This window comes from Hemitrygon akajei, chromosome 21 (assembly GCF_048418815.1).
Source record: "Hemitrygon akajei chromosome 21, sHemAka1.3, whole genome shotgun sequence".
NCBI lineage: Eukaryota > Metazoa > Chordata > Chondrichthyes > Myliobatiformes > Dasyatidae > Hemitrygon > Hemitrygon akajei.
The window spans coordinates 12,459,352-12,475,134 of NC_133144.1; the positions used below are offsets into that span (position 1 = coordinate 12,459,352).

General features: G+C 46.7%; 1 protein-coding gene across 4 annotated transcripts in view; it reads right to left on the reverse strand.

Annotated features, from left to right (window-relative positions):
• tln2b (talin 2b) overlaps positions 1-15,783 on the reverse strand; it is a 353,394-nt gene that overhangs the window by 299,772 nt on the left and 37,839 nt on the right. Inside the window, exon 1 of one of the 4 annotated variants that reach the window (XM_073024836.1) lies at positions 5,620-5,717. The exons of the other annotated variants lie outside the window; for them this stretch is intronic. The gene's annotated coding sequence lies outside the window, so the exon portion shown is untranslated. Of the gene's footprint in view, positions 1-5,619; positions 5,718-15,783 lie in introns of those variants that run through there. 4 annotated transcript variants of the gene reach the window in all.

The following is a 15,783-nucleotide window of genomic DNA, read 5'->3' on the forward strand; positions in this document are numbered from 1 at the left end:
AGTAACTTATAAAGACCACATCGGGCAGGGGTCCCAGAAGAGATCGCCGTGGAACAACACCGGTCACCAACCCCCAGGTAGAACTCTCCATCTGCACCCTCTGTCTTCTACAGGCAAGCCAATTCTGTATCCATCCCAAAGCCTCCTGATTTTCTGAATGAGCCTATCATGGGAAACCTCATCAAACACCTTACTAAAATCTACCTCATCAAAACTTTACACAACTTCTACTCTCAGGCCATCTGTTATGCCCACCTCTTGGAGAGAAAGCAGCATCACCCTGCTACGTAGCCTGTCATCCTGTCCCAGTGCTTTCACGCTACTCTTTATCAGCCGGAGATCATGGTGCTTGACCATCTGACCATTTTCAATCATTAAAGCTGCTTTCGTCCACACAATATTTGACACTCATTTATCTCAATTAAGGATCTGCAGGGTTTTTTTTTAAGAAAACAGATCCAATCTATCAACAGCCAGTGCTAACCAATAGCCCAACGTTTTTATTCCCAACCACAATATGTACATTATTCCATCTCTGAACAGATAGTCATAAAGTATTCATGGAGAAAATTACCAACATCCCCCAAACATCAGCCTCCTCTTCCCCAAACCCCTCGGCAGAGTCCCCACACGTTGCTCCCACCTTGAAGCAGCAACTCAGCATTGCCGCGTCACTCCTCATTCTTCCCAAACTGCAGTCAGGAGATGTGCAGAGCCGAGAGTAGGTCGCAGGAATGGAAGAGGCAAGTCTTGCTGTTTTATTTTGTTTTAAAGGAGAGTTAATGACAAAAGAATTGAAGATGGGTACAAGACTGTGAAGGTACAGCTCTCACTAAGGTGGTTAATGTGGGGGCTGGGAATGGAAAGTGAAAGCTGTTGATAGTGACTGAGGAGTGGGAATCTGAGTCAGAATCGAACATTTGGACTGGAGGGTCTGTCTCTGTATCTTATGGTTTTATGACTATGAGAATGCAGCCGGTATTTATCGGGTATTGGTCAGACCACATTTGGAGCACTGTGAGCAGTTTTGGGCTCCTTATTAAAGAAAAAGATGTGCTGGCATTGGAGGTTCATGAGAATGATTCTGGGAATGAAAGGGTTAACGTATGAGGAGTGTACTTACTGGAGTTTAGGAAAACAAGGTGGGGAATCTCACTGAAACCTAAGGAACATTGAGAAGCCCAGAGAGAGTGGATGTGGAGAGGATGTTTCCTGTAGTGGGGAGGTCTCGGACCAAAGGGCACCATTTCAGAACAGAGCAACATCCATTTAGAACAAACATGAGGTGAATCATTGCCACAGATGGCTGTGGAGGCCAAATCATTGAGTATATTTAAAGTAGAGGTTGATAGGTTCTTGATTGGTCAGGGCATCAAAGGTTACAAAGAGAAGGCAAGAGAATGGTGTCAAGACGATGGAATGCGGAGCAAACTCAATAGAATGAATGGCCTATGGACATTGAGATTAAGGAAGTGGTAGTTCTGGACACACCTGCACACACCTTCTTGAGCAAGGCATTCCAGAGTCACCATCCTCTGTGGGAACTAATTTCCATGCACCCAGTTGTAAATGACTCAATTCTCATCCTGAATCTAGTTTGAGATTCCCCACTTGTAAAAACATCTCAGAACATCCTCCTCAAATCGTCACGCATCGTGCTGGCTTGGAAATATACACAGAGACCACTTTGTTAGGTACACCATGCAAATCGTTAATGCAAACCAGTCAATCATATGACAGCAACTCAATGCATAAGAGCATGCAGACATGGTCAAGAAAGAAATGTCATCTAAGTGGCTGGAATTTCTGGGAGCAATTCGGAAGACACAGGCTATATACATCCCAAAGGTGAAGTAGTATTCCAAAGACAAGCTGAGACAACCACGACTAGAAGAGAAGCCAAGGCCAATATGAAAGTCAAAGAGAGGGCATATAATACAGCAAAAAGAAATAGTGGGAAGTTAGAGGATTGTGTAGCTTTTAAAAAAACAACAGAATGCAACTAAAAAGTTATCAAGGAAAAGATGGAACACAAAAGAAAGCTAGCTAATAATATTAAAAAGGATATCAAAACTGCAGTAGATGGTGTACACCTCAGGGTTCTGAAAGAGGAGATTGTGGAAGGATTGGTAATGATCTTTCAAGAATCCCTAGATTCTGGACTGGTTCCAGAAGACTGGAAAATTGGAAATGTCACTCCATTCTTCAAGAAGGGAGAGAGGCAAAAGGAAGAAAATTATAGGCCAGTTAAATCTGACCTCAGTGGTTGGGAAGATGTTGGAGTCAATTGTTAATGGTGCAGGGATATGATAAAATAGGCTGTAGTCAGCATGGTTTCTTCAAGTGAAAATCTTGCCTGAGAAATCTGTTGGAATTCTTTGAAGAACTAACAAGCAGGATAGAGGAAGGAAAATTGGTTGATGTTGTGTATTTGGATTTGTAGAAGGCCTTTGACAAGGTGCCTGTCACACTTGAGGTTGCTAAACAAGTTAAGAGCCCATGGTATTACAGGAAAGTGGGTGTGCTAGAGTGGGTGGAAGGGTGTGTGAGATCGTGTCTGAGAGTGTGTGAGAAGGACGGGTGAGGCAGGGGGCAAGTGGGGGGTAGAAAGAAAGAGATAGCAAGATAGGCAATTTAATAAGGAGATGGGGAGGACTGAGACAGGGGCCAGTAGGTGATTGGTTGACCTTGGCAATGTGATATTGCCTTTCCTGGCTTCATTTGCCCATTGTTCTGCACCTCACCTTGGTCCACCAATCAGCCACTGGCCCCTGTCTCTCTCTCTCCCCCCCCCCCCACTCCTGTCCTCTCTCTTTCCTCTCCACCCCACTGCAAGGTCTTGTTGGAAAACACCGACAAAAAGGAGGGAGGGAGGGAGGGAGAGGGGGGGGAGGGGGGGAGGAGGAGGAGGAGGAGGGAGAGAGGGACACACACACACACACACACACACACACACACACACACACACACACACACACACACACACACACACACACACACAGTTTGTTGCCCCGAATTGAACCATTCAGATTTCACACTATTCCTTCAGGAACAGACCAGATTTTTGGCTTTTGCCTCACTTACTGGGTTCAGAACACCCAAGATAACAAAGGGAGTCTTGCACTCTTCCTTCGCAGAACACTACACCACACTGCACCACCTGGGAATGAGCACAGTCCATGACAGATTCTCATTCAAAAATTCCACACTGCTGCATCACACTCGGAAGGAAAATCCGAACTTTAAGAGTTTGGGACACACCCATTCATCAGCACCCCAGAGAAAAGCCCTTGATATTTCTCAGTTGTCAGAATTTCTTTGTCTTGTTATTAATGGCACCATACCCAAACTATAAAATGCAACACTGGCCTTCAGCCTGAAAGTTTCCTCCCATCCTCAGTCACTGAAGGGTGGGTCAATTAACTTAACACATCTGCCGGATATTTTAAATCCTAATAGTTTTATCCAAGTTATTTTACATTTTATTTGTCTGAACTAAAATTATCTTTTTCCATTACTTTCCCCATTCAGAAAGTGACAGATACAGTTTAGCCAAACAACTAGTCTTCATACAGTAGCTGTTCAATCCTTTCCTTTCCCACACTGAGATCTGACCCACCCAGTCCCGCCCTCACTATCCACCTCCCCCCTTCCCACCCCAATATACCTCACCAAGTCTGCTCCCACTCCCCCCTCACACTTTTCTTCTTATTGAAGAAATTCTGAAATCTTGGATGGGATTGAGTCTCATACAGTAAATATCTGATATGGCAATTTCCAACCTGACCACACTGTGTACTGATAATGTTCCTCATCTCTCCAATTCTATATCCCCTCACCACAAAGTTTCAATAAGTTTGCTTCCCATTCTCTCCTTGTCTCACAGAGCTGCCATCTGAGTGGGCTGCACAGCACAGCTACCATCCAGCCTCTGTGCCCTGGGCTCAGTCCTGAACCCATGCTCATGTTGGAGAGGATTACAGTGATACAGTCCTGGTGAAGGGTCTTGGCCCAAAACTTCAACCGTTTATTCCCCTCCATGGATGCTGCCTGATTTGCTAGGAACCTCCAGCATTCTGTGTGTGTTGCCTTGCTCAACATTTCCAGCACCTGCAGAACCTCTCATAATTATAATAGTCTGGAAACTGGCCCTTCAGCTGATAGTCAGCCGCACATTTACACATCTGCCATCATGTTGAATCTTCCCACAGTCACATCAACTCCCTCCAGATTCTGCCTCTCACCTCCACACTCGGAGCCAACAAGTAACAGACCAGCCTGCATGTCTTTGGGATACAGAAGGGCACTGGAACGTCCTGGGGAGACCCATTTGCTCACTGGAAGAGCTCAGAGCTCAGGAACGAACCCTGGAACCATGGGCCACTGGCTCAACCAGCTGCTCCACGGTATCATGCCTTCAATTTGAATAATCTCCGAGACCACGTGGGTTTCCTCTGGCAGCCTGGGACATGTTGGCAGCTTATCTCCTGCTGTAAATTATCCCAACCGTAGGTGGGTGCATGGGAATTGGGGGTGGGGGTTGTGAGAGGGTTGGTAGACAGATGCGAACATGAGCTATCAGAGGTTACAAGGAAATCAATGGAACAAACGTGATGGGATTGTCCTAGTGGCCTCTCCCTACGCTGAAAGACAGAGTCATACTGAGACAACTGGGTAACCTTATGTCTGTAGATGACCAGCGCTGAACCAGACCAACACTACAGAACTGTTTACTGCTCATCAGTTATCCCCCACCTGTGCCTCAACCCCCAGATAGAATTCAGGATGAAGTGGTAAATGCGGGCTCACTTTTAACATTTAAGAAAAACTTGGACAGGTACATGGATGAGAGGGGTATGGAGGGATATGGGCCGGTTGCAGGTCAGTGGGACTAGGCAGAAAAATGGTTTGGCACAGCCAAGAAGGGCCAAAAGGCCTGTTTCTGTGCTGTAATGTTCTTTGGGTCTATGTTGGTTATCTTTCAAATGTTTGAATTTACTTCAATTGGGCTGTTTGCCTTTGATAAATATTTCAGATATATTTCAACATCCTCAAAGGACAACTTTCCTAAATTTTTAACATTTCTAACTTCATCGTCACCTCGCCAATGGCAACAATCACTCAATTCCCATGCTCTCCATGCCAATATTTGGTGCAAGAGTCATTACTGATATTGGAGGACAAACACTACCAGCCGGCCAACGCACCCACGTCTTCAAGATTCCCACATCAAGAGCAAACCTGGAGAGTTAACCCTCAACCTGAATTGTTCACTGGATTCCGTTCCCACAGATGCTGTTTAACTGCTGTGTCTTGTGGCATTTCTGATTCAGATCCAGCACCCCCAGGTTTATTTGTTTTCCACTGTTGTTACACACCTCTTCCCCTTTCTTCCCCTTGAGGATGACTCACCTGAACTCATTTTACTACTTGGCACGTTGATATCAAACTTCAAAAAAACAAAACAGAAAAGTTAAAACTGTGGATTCTGGAACCTAAGGTAAAACAGCAGATAATGTAAACACTCAGCCGGTCAGGCGGCATCTGTGAAGGGCAGAGAAGCAATTCAGGTTGATGAATATTGGCTGCCTTTTTTTTAACCTTATAAATGCCTCTTACCCTGCACTGTTCTTCAGACACGTCCAGCTTTTACTTCACAAAAAAAGATCTGCACAGGCTAGTGAAGGGAATGCCAATCTGCTTGGAATCTTAGGGATTTACAGTGGCTCCACTTGACTTCAGCACACCAGCTTGGCTAACTGCAGAATTCCCAGTGTGATCAGACCCCAAAGGACAGAACTGCAACAGATATACAGTAAATGCTGTGAACTGTTCCGGAACACTGCACGAGGAAGAGAAGGCACCCACCCAGCAAAACCTTGCAACCTCCCTAATTGCTCCATAGCCAACAAAGTGCCTTGTGAAATAGTATCACCTGCAACGTGGGAAACCACAGCCTATTTTGTTCAGCAAGCTCCTGCTGTTGGTTGAGGCTCAAACCTTGTTTGAAGTGCAGTGATGACAAATAATTAAATTTTGCAATGTTGTCCAGCCCTGTGATCGAGGCCCAATTCCTCCATTCAATCACAGTCAAGATGGTTGCTGAAAGTGACGTTTGCAATTTTCCAGTCCTCCAGGACCATGCCAGAATTAAGTGATTCTTGAAAGATCATGACCAGTGCATCTGTCATCTCTTCAGCAAACTCTTCCAAGACTCTGGGATGCAGTTCATCTGGTCCACCTTAAGACCTTTGAGTTTGCCTAGCAACGGCACTCACTCCTGCTCCCTGACACTCACAGACCTCTGGTACACTGCCAGTGAAGATGAACTAAAGTACTTATTAAGTTCATCTGCCAGTTGTTTGTCCCCCATCACTACCTCACCAGCATCATTTTCCAGTGGTCCAACATCAACTCTCACCTCCCTTTTACTCTTTGTATAACTGAAAAACTTTTAGTATCCTGCTTTATATTATTGGCTAGTTTGCCCTCATGTTTCATTTTTTCCCCTTCTTATAGCTTTTTTAGTTGCCTTTTTTTTTGGATTTTAAAAGCTTCCCAATCATCCAACTTCCCCCTCACTTTTGCTACCTTATATGCCTTTTACTTGACTTTTATACAGTCCTTAATTTCACTTGTCAGTTACGGTTACCCACCCCTGCCATAGGGGAACTGCTTCTTCTGTGGGACACATCTATCCTGCACCTTGTGAACTATTCCCAGAAACTACAGCCACCTCCATTCTGTTGTCATCTCCACCAGTAACCCCTTCCAATCCACCTGGGCAAGCTCCTCTCTCATGCCTCTGTAATTCCCTTTATTCCACTGCAATACTGACATATGTGACCTAAGCTTTTCCCTCTCAAATTGCAGTATGAACTCAATCATATTAGGATCACTGCCTCCTAAGGGTTCCTTTGCATTAAACTGACTAATAAAATCTGGGCTATTATACAACACCTAGTCTAAGATAACCTTTCCCCTAGTAGGCTCATGCACAAGCTGCTTTAAAAAGCTACCACATAGGCATTCAACAAATTCCTTCTCGTGATCCAACACCAACCAGATTTTCCCAATCCCCTTGCATATTGAAGTCCCCCACTACAATTGTGACATTACCTTTATTAAATGCCCTTTCCAGTTTCCTTTGCAATCTCAACGCCAGATCTTGGCTACTATTTGGAGGCCTAGATATGATTCCCATAATGTTTTTCTGTTTACCTTTGCAGCTTCTTAACTCCACCCACAAAGGTAGAGGGTAAAATGAATGCAGCAAAATACAGGGAAATCCTGGAGGAAAACCTGATGCAGTCTGCAAGAGAACCGTGACTTGAGAGAAGACTGGTTTTCCATGAAGACAATGACTCCGAGCATAAAGCCAAAGCTACACAGGAATGGCTTAAAAACAATAAAGTTAATGTCTAGGAGTGGCCAAGTCAGAGTCCAGACCACAATCCAATTGAGAGTTTGTGGCTGGACTTGAAAAGGGCTGTTCACTCACAATCCCCATGCAATCTGACAGAGCTTGAGCAGTTTTCTAAGGAAGAATGGGGTAGAATTGCAGTGTCCAGATGTGCAAAGCAGATAAGAGACCTATCCACACAGACTCAAGGCTGTAATTGCTGCCAAAGCTGCATCTACTAAATACTGACTTGAAGGGGGTGAATACTTATACAATCCATTATTTTGTGTTTTATATTTGTAATTAATTTAGACCAATTTGTAGAGGTCTGTTTTCACTTTGACACGCAAAGGTCTTCTTCTGTTGATCAGTGTCAAAAAATCTAAATTAAATCCAATGTGATTCAACGTTATAAATCAATAAAAAATGAAAACTTCCGGGGGGGGGGGGGCAAATATTTTGTAGGCACTGCACTTACTGTAATTGACTTACTTATTTAATTTTTCCTCTATTATCATGTATTGCATTGCACAGCTGTTGCTAAGTTAACAGATTTCATGATAATAAACCTGATTCTGAAATAATTTCCTTGCATAAGCTCAACAGATACAAAGTCAATCAGTAAACACTCCTTCCTCCTTTAGAGCAAGTTTTGTAGTGAAGTGCATTATGCAAATGCAAGAATCCAATACCTCACAACTCCAACAATGTACAATCCAATTATTTTTTTAATCTGATTTTTGGCTCACGTAAGTCTATATTCCATGCTCTCTTTAAACTCCCTCGTACTGAATTTAATCCAGAGAATTATGAATGCACTTCAGGGAATGAAATTCTGGTAGAACACGTAGAGTAAATGAGGAGGGATAAGTGCCAAGAGGGAGATCAGTGGGGAGGGGCGATGGACAAGGGAATCACGGATAGAGTAATCTCAGTGGAAACCAGTGAGTGGGGAGAAGTAGAGACGTGTTTGGTGGTAAAATGACAGAAGTTTCGGAGAATGATGTGCTGGATGGAGGCTCATGGGGGGGGGGGGGGGCGGAGGTGGAGAGGAACTTTATTCCTGTTAAGATGGTGGTAAGATGGGATGGTGGCAGATGTCTGGGAAATGGAGATGTGAGTGAGGGCAACAACAGTGGTAGAGGAAGGGAAATCCCATACTTTGAAGAAAGAAGAATGTGATACCAACACAGGGAATGCAGAAGAGATTCACCAGAAATGGAGGGCAATAGTTAAAAGGAGAGATTGGATAAACCTGGTTCATTCTCACTGCAATGTAGGGGTGACTTCACAAAAGTTTACAAAATTAAGAGGGTCTTCGGTAGACAGAAGGTCAGAATTGTTTTTCCAGGACAGTGGAGACAGGCTGAAAGTGAAAGGAGTTTAACGAGTATTTTTTTTTACACAGAGGATAGTACAGTAGTTATCTGGAATGAACTGCCAGAGGAGGTGGTAGAGGCGGGTACAATTACAACGTTTTATGGGTATTAGGCACTGGATAAGTATAGAGGGATATGGGCCCAGTGCAGGCAGATGGGATTTGTACAGAGGCATCAAAGTGGGCATGGACAAGATGGGCCAAAAGTTTGCCTCTCCACTGTACAATAACTCAACAGTGTCCCCAATCCACAGTTCTTTCACTGGCATCCGTTTTTCTCACTTCCTTTAAACACGTCTGCTTCACTGCAAAATTTACATTACTGAGTAACACCTCAAAAAAAAAGTGGATTAATCGTGTTTGGGTATTAACTGGAGAAACAACCAATTGCAAAGATGCACACATCAGGATGCTCTTTATTAGCTGCAGCTCAGCATTCAGTAATATCACCCCCTCAAAACTAATCAATAAGCTCCAAGACTTCAGTGTAATTCAGTCCTTGACTTGCTCACTTCCAGACCCCAGTCAGTTCAGACTGCCTCCACGATCTCCATCAGCACACGTGTACCACAAGTGTTTGTGCTCAGCCCCACCCTCAGAACGAATAAACAAAATAAGGCTCCCTAAACCGAGAGGAGTCAGATGACAAAGACAGTGAGGTCAAATCACCAGCTTCCGCTGGATGAGGAACCACCTGCGGACGGAAGAATCTTTGACCCTGACTCTCACGCCTCTGGAGCAGGATCCGTGTGCGCCTCAGCCCACCAAACCACTTTGGGTTCACATCCCACCGAAACAAACCTCGCTGCTCATACCAGAAATCTAATTGTCCAATATCCATAGCTTTGGGGAAGGTGGTTTCAGAAATCAACTTCTTTGTGTGATAAAAGTGATTATGAACTGGGACTCAGGAGCAGAGATGGACCAGCCGAAGCAGTGGGCCAAAGAGAGAGGACAGGACAGCGAGGCCTAACCACATGAAAACCAGCGTTCACTCTTACGCGCAAGGTGAGAGTAAATGAGGAATAATCACCTGGGCCAGGCCCTGAACCACACCCTTCCACATGAGGAAGCAGGGAGAAAGTAGAAAGACGTTGGAGTCAGCCTTGCAATCTGGAACCTTTTAACTTTCCCCACCCGATTACAAAATGCACCATTGAAATCACGATCACAAAACCGTAGATCAGCACCTACTAACACTACCACAAAGACAACACAGAACCCAGCCACCGACCTCAGTGTCGCCTGCAACACCTGCCTGCAGGCTAAAGAAAAACGCAATAAACTGGGTCAACACTCTATCAGGACTGGTGAACGTCCGCACCACCTTTACGCAAGCCAGCGCATGACAAATGGAGTTGAAATCTGCTGTTGAGGACCGGCGAGGTTTGTTCCAGTTCAAGCTTATTGTCATCTGAATGTAACGAGACAACGTTCCTCTGGATCACAATGCTCCTGCACAACGTTTATCGTGCACAACACGTACACCAAAAAAAAGCAGACTATCAATAAGGGTATAAAATATAATTCAAAATACACGTAGTGCAGTGCAGCACAGGTAAACAGTAATGAGCTCGCTGTCCTAGTGACGAGACCTCGGTGGTGGCAGGGTATTCATTAGTCTCACAGCCTGGGCAAGAAGCTGTTAACCAGTTTGCCAGTCCTAGTCCTGATGCTTCTGTACCTCCTTCCTGATGGCTGTGGGATGGGTGAGAGGGATCCTCAAATGCTTTGGGCCTTTTGTCTGCAACGTTCCCAGTAAATGTCATAATTGGAGGCAGGGAGTTCCCTGCTGATTCTCCTGGTGGTTTTTACTGCCCATGTAGGGTCTTGCAATAATGCAACCAGGCAGGACACTCTCGACGGTGCTCCTGTAGAAAGCTGTTACAATGGGACTGGGAAACCTCGCACATCCCAATCTCATTAGAAAATGTAGACTGCGGTGCCTTCTCGACTCGTGAGGTGGTGTCGTGGGTTCACGTTAGATTGTCTATTTCGTGCACACCAAGGAACTTTGTGTTTTTCACTCTCTCCACAGCAGAGCCACTGAAGTGCAATGGAGAGTGGTCGACCTGCGCCTTCCTGAACTCGACAATCATCTCTTTTGTCTTGTCCACGTTGGGACTCAGGTTGTTGTTCTTGCCCCATTTGACACGACTCTCAACTCCTCTCTCATTGTTGCTAAGGAGGCCAACCACTGTGGTGTCATCAGCGGTTTGAGCTGGATCTGGCAGTGTGAACAGCAGTGGACTGAGCATACAATCCTGGAGGGCACTGGGGTCTTTCTGATCCAGTAAGAGAGAGATGTTGAGTCCCAGCAATGTTGGACGATCATATTCAACACCGAGCTGATGTCAGTGAACAACATCCTGGCATATGAGGCATCGTTTTCTAGGCAGGACAGGATGGAGCGAAGGGCTGAAGCTATGGTGTTATCAATGGACCAGTTTGAGCTGGAAGGTGGGATTTTATACTATCCATTACCAGCCGCTTACGACACTTCACTCCCTGAGGAGATTGAGCCAAGTGAGGCTTCCACCTCCCCTCATCTTAACAGAATTTTACAGAAGCATCCTGATAAGCTGCATCTCCATCTGGTTTGACAACAGCAGACCATCACACCAGCAGTCCCTACAAAGGACTGTAAGAACAGCCAAGAGGATCATGGGGGTCTCGCCCATCCATTGGGGGCATTTAACAGGAGTGCTGAGTACGTAGGGGCCCTTAGTATTATCAAAGATCCCACCCATCCATCCAGCATCCTCTTTAACGTTCTACCATCAGGCAGGAGACTCCCATGCATGAAGACAAAAGGTCAGGATGGGAAACAGTTTCTTCCTTCAGGGCAATAGGCTCCTGAACTTCCTGCAGCATCGCATTCAAAGTGTTATCAGATAATTAGTACGGTCCCTACAATATTTAATTTATGTACTTTACTTTGTTAATCTATACACAACTCATTTAACCTAATTCTTACTTTCCCAAGTTATTGTGTGTTATGTGGACTACTGTGCTTCACACCCTGGTCCAGAGAAACGTTGTCTCATTTGATAATATACATGTATGTGGTTAAATGACAATAAACTTGACTTGACTTCATGATTGTTGAAGTCAGTGTCGCTGGCCGGCCATCAATGAGGAGCCCTGGAATGATGGGGGCTGCCTTGAAGACTGTAACATTTCAGAGAGATATTGAAGATTTCCATTCACACTTCTGTTAGCTGAGCAGCACAGTTACATCAGCAACTGACAGGGTCTGTTGTCCAGCACGGCAGCTTTACCCTGGCTGGGGTCTTCCTCACTCGACTGTGGTCAGACATGGTACCTGTACCTCAGGAAGTGAGGCGGCTTTCCTCAATGTCACATCATTAAATTGGTCAAATCACGCACAGAGAAGATTAAGTATTAGGAAGGGAAGTGTCGCGGCCATTGACATGCAGGGTGGACTTGTCCCTAGTGTCTCAATGTGTCCGTGGGCTTTCTGTGCGCACTCATGCTTTGTCTTCTTCAGCATGGGTCTTGCTGATCTTAGAGTCATCCTGTCCCCCAATCCGCAGGCAGCCTCCCCTTCCCTGAGCCGTGCGCCAAATCTCTGCAGTAAGCCATGGCTTCCGGCCGGCTTGCCCTGGAAGTGCAGTGTTTAGTCACGGTAACGTCTTCAGTGTACTTTTCTATGTAGCCAGTCACCCATCCCGTCCATTCTTCAATGAACACACGTAGCCGGCTCCTTTGATATGCTCCAGTCCACAGTTTTCGAAGCAGTCCTGCAGCGCTGAGGTGGCACCTTCTGGCCAGGTCCCGATCTCCCCCAAGATCCGTCCTGACTCGTTAAACCAGTAAGGGTTAGCAAAATGGAAATGTGGTCTGAGTATCCGAGGTGAGGGTGAGGGTGGGTGATAGCCTCGTTAACGACAAGAGCATCGGTATAAAGCAGGTCATATACATTCTCTCCTCTGGTTACAAAGCTGAGATGCTGGTAGAACAGGTCTTGTTTTGAAATTGGACTCTTGCTCCCAGGGCAACTCACCATACAACCTTGAACCTACACATCTGGGAATCGTCTTCAGCTCGCCTGATTTCAAGCTCTGCTGAAGTGGTGTTGTAAAAGAGGAGTCATAAAGAGGCTGATCATACCCACCTTGTGCAGTTGGTTCACCAGTGAAGTACCTCGCACTGCATCAGTGTATATTTAGAATCGGAGCTGGCATACCTTATTTGGTTACACATCAACATAAAGGGTTTAGGTTCTGAGCTCAGTATGTACATTACTCTACATTCAGTTTATATAAAGTAAGTGGCAATTATTAATTTATTCAGAAGATTTATCACCTGGTGACAATGAGGATATCGTGAAATATATATTCTGAAGCAGCATCAATCATTTATTTGGCACTTTTTGCTAAATCTCATCTTTAAGTGGTTCTTTATTATAAATATTAAAGACAGACAGAATAGTCTATAAAATTTGGTCCTCAGCTGTACCAGCCATTAACCTATTGAAGTTAAAGTCACCCACAGTTAGGAACACACCATTCCTTGAATGAGTGCAGCTACTACGATGTGGCTGTTGATCTTGCCAATGCAAGGAGCCAACTCCGAACGCTCTGCCATAAACCTGCCCTTCGACTCAGATGGGCCACTGCATGGACAATGGACAACTGCTTCAGGACACTGGAGTGAGACAGAATTAGTGCTGGCCTCGTTTGTGAAACACAGGGCAGCTGACAGGCAGCGCTGACCACATTCGGGCTCTGAGGGATGGGAAGGGAAATCAGACCCAGCAACGTGCAGCTGCCCAGTTTCTTTCCACACTTTTGTTTCTCAACTCAGTCAAAGGACAATCTGCAGGGAAAGGGATTGCCAAGTGTCCAGCTTTCCAACAGTGAAGACCACAAACGGGTTGGAGAGCATTAAACAACAACATTTGCACAGGCTGACATGGGTCAGGACGGTGTGGGGGGGGGGGGGAGGGGTGTCATTTACCAAGTGGATGTGTACAAACTACAGCAGGTGAAGTGTGGAATGTGATCCCGCGGGGTCTGACGGGAGTTGAGGAGGAGGTGACCCAGCGTCGGTTACAACATCTTGCTGCCAGACCAGGTGGCACATTCAGGCTCTTCAGGTACCTATTCGTGGCACTACTCCGTGTTGCAGTGGGATGTTAGATTACAATGCTCACGTACACCCCGGTTACTCTCAGCTTCTCAAAGACCCTCACACACCGGCATCCCACAACCCGTACACTAACCCTTACGCACGACCATCCCATAACCCATACTGACATCCCACACCCCATACACAGGCCCACACACACTGACATCCCACACCCCATACACAGGCCCACACACACTGACATCCCACACCCCATACACAGACCCACACACACCCACATCCCACAACCCATACACAGGCCCACACACACCCACATCCCACAACCCATACACAGGCCCACACACACCCACATCCCACAATCCGTACACAGACCCACACACACCCACATCCCACAACCCATACACAGACCCACACACACCCACATCCCACAACCCATACACAGACCCACACACTCTGACATCCCACACCCCATACACAGGCCCACACACACCCACATCCCACAACCCATACACAGGCCCACACACACTGACATCCCACAACCTGTACACAGACCCACACACACCCACATCCCACAACCTGTACACAGACCCACACACACCCACATCCCACAACCCATACACAGGCCCACACACACCCACATCCCACAACCCATACACAGGCCCACACACACTGACATCCCACAACCTGTACACAGACCCACACACACCCACATCCCACAACCTGTACACAGACCCACACACACCCACATCCCACAACCCATACACAGGCCCACACACACCCACATCCCACAACCCATACACAGGCCCACACACACCCACATCCCACAACCCATACACAGGCCCACACACACCCACATCCCACAACCCATACACAGGCCCACACACACTGACATCCCACAACCTGTACACAGACCCACACACACCCACATCCCACAACCTGTACACAGACCCACACACACCCACATCCCACAACCCGTACACAGACCCACACACACTGACATCCCACACCCCATACACAGGCCCACACACACCCACATCCCACAACCCATACACAGGCCCACACACACTGACATCCCACACCCCATACACAGGCCCACACACACTGACATCCCACACCCCATACACAGACCCACACACACCCACATCCCACAACCCATACACAGGCCCACACACACCCACATCCCACAACCCATACACAGGCCCACACACACCCACATCCCACAATCCGTACACAGACCCACACACACCCACATCCCACAACCCATACACAGACCCACACACACCCACATCCCACAACCCATACACAGACCCACACACACCCACATCCCACAACCCATACACAGACCCACACACTCTGACATCCCACACCCCATACACAGGCCCACACACACCCACATCCCACAACCCATACACAGGCCCACACACACTGACATCCCACAACCTGTACACAGACCCACACACACCCACATCCCACAACCTGTACACAGACCCACACACACCCACATCCCACAACCCATACACAGGCCCACACACACCCACATCCCACAACCCGTACACAGACCCACACACACTGACATCCCACACCCCATACACAGGCCCACACACACCCACATCCCACAACCCATACACAGGCCCACACACACTGACATCCCACACCCCATACACAGGCCCACACACACTGACATCCCACACCCCATACACAGACCCACACACACCCACATCCCACAACCCATACACAGGCCCACACACACCCACATCCCACAACCCATACACAGGCCCACACACACCCACATCCCACAATCCGTACACAGACCCACACACACCCACATCCCACAACCCATACACAGACCCACACACACCCACATCCCACAACCCATACACAGACCCACACA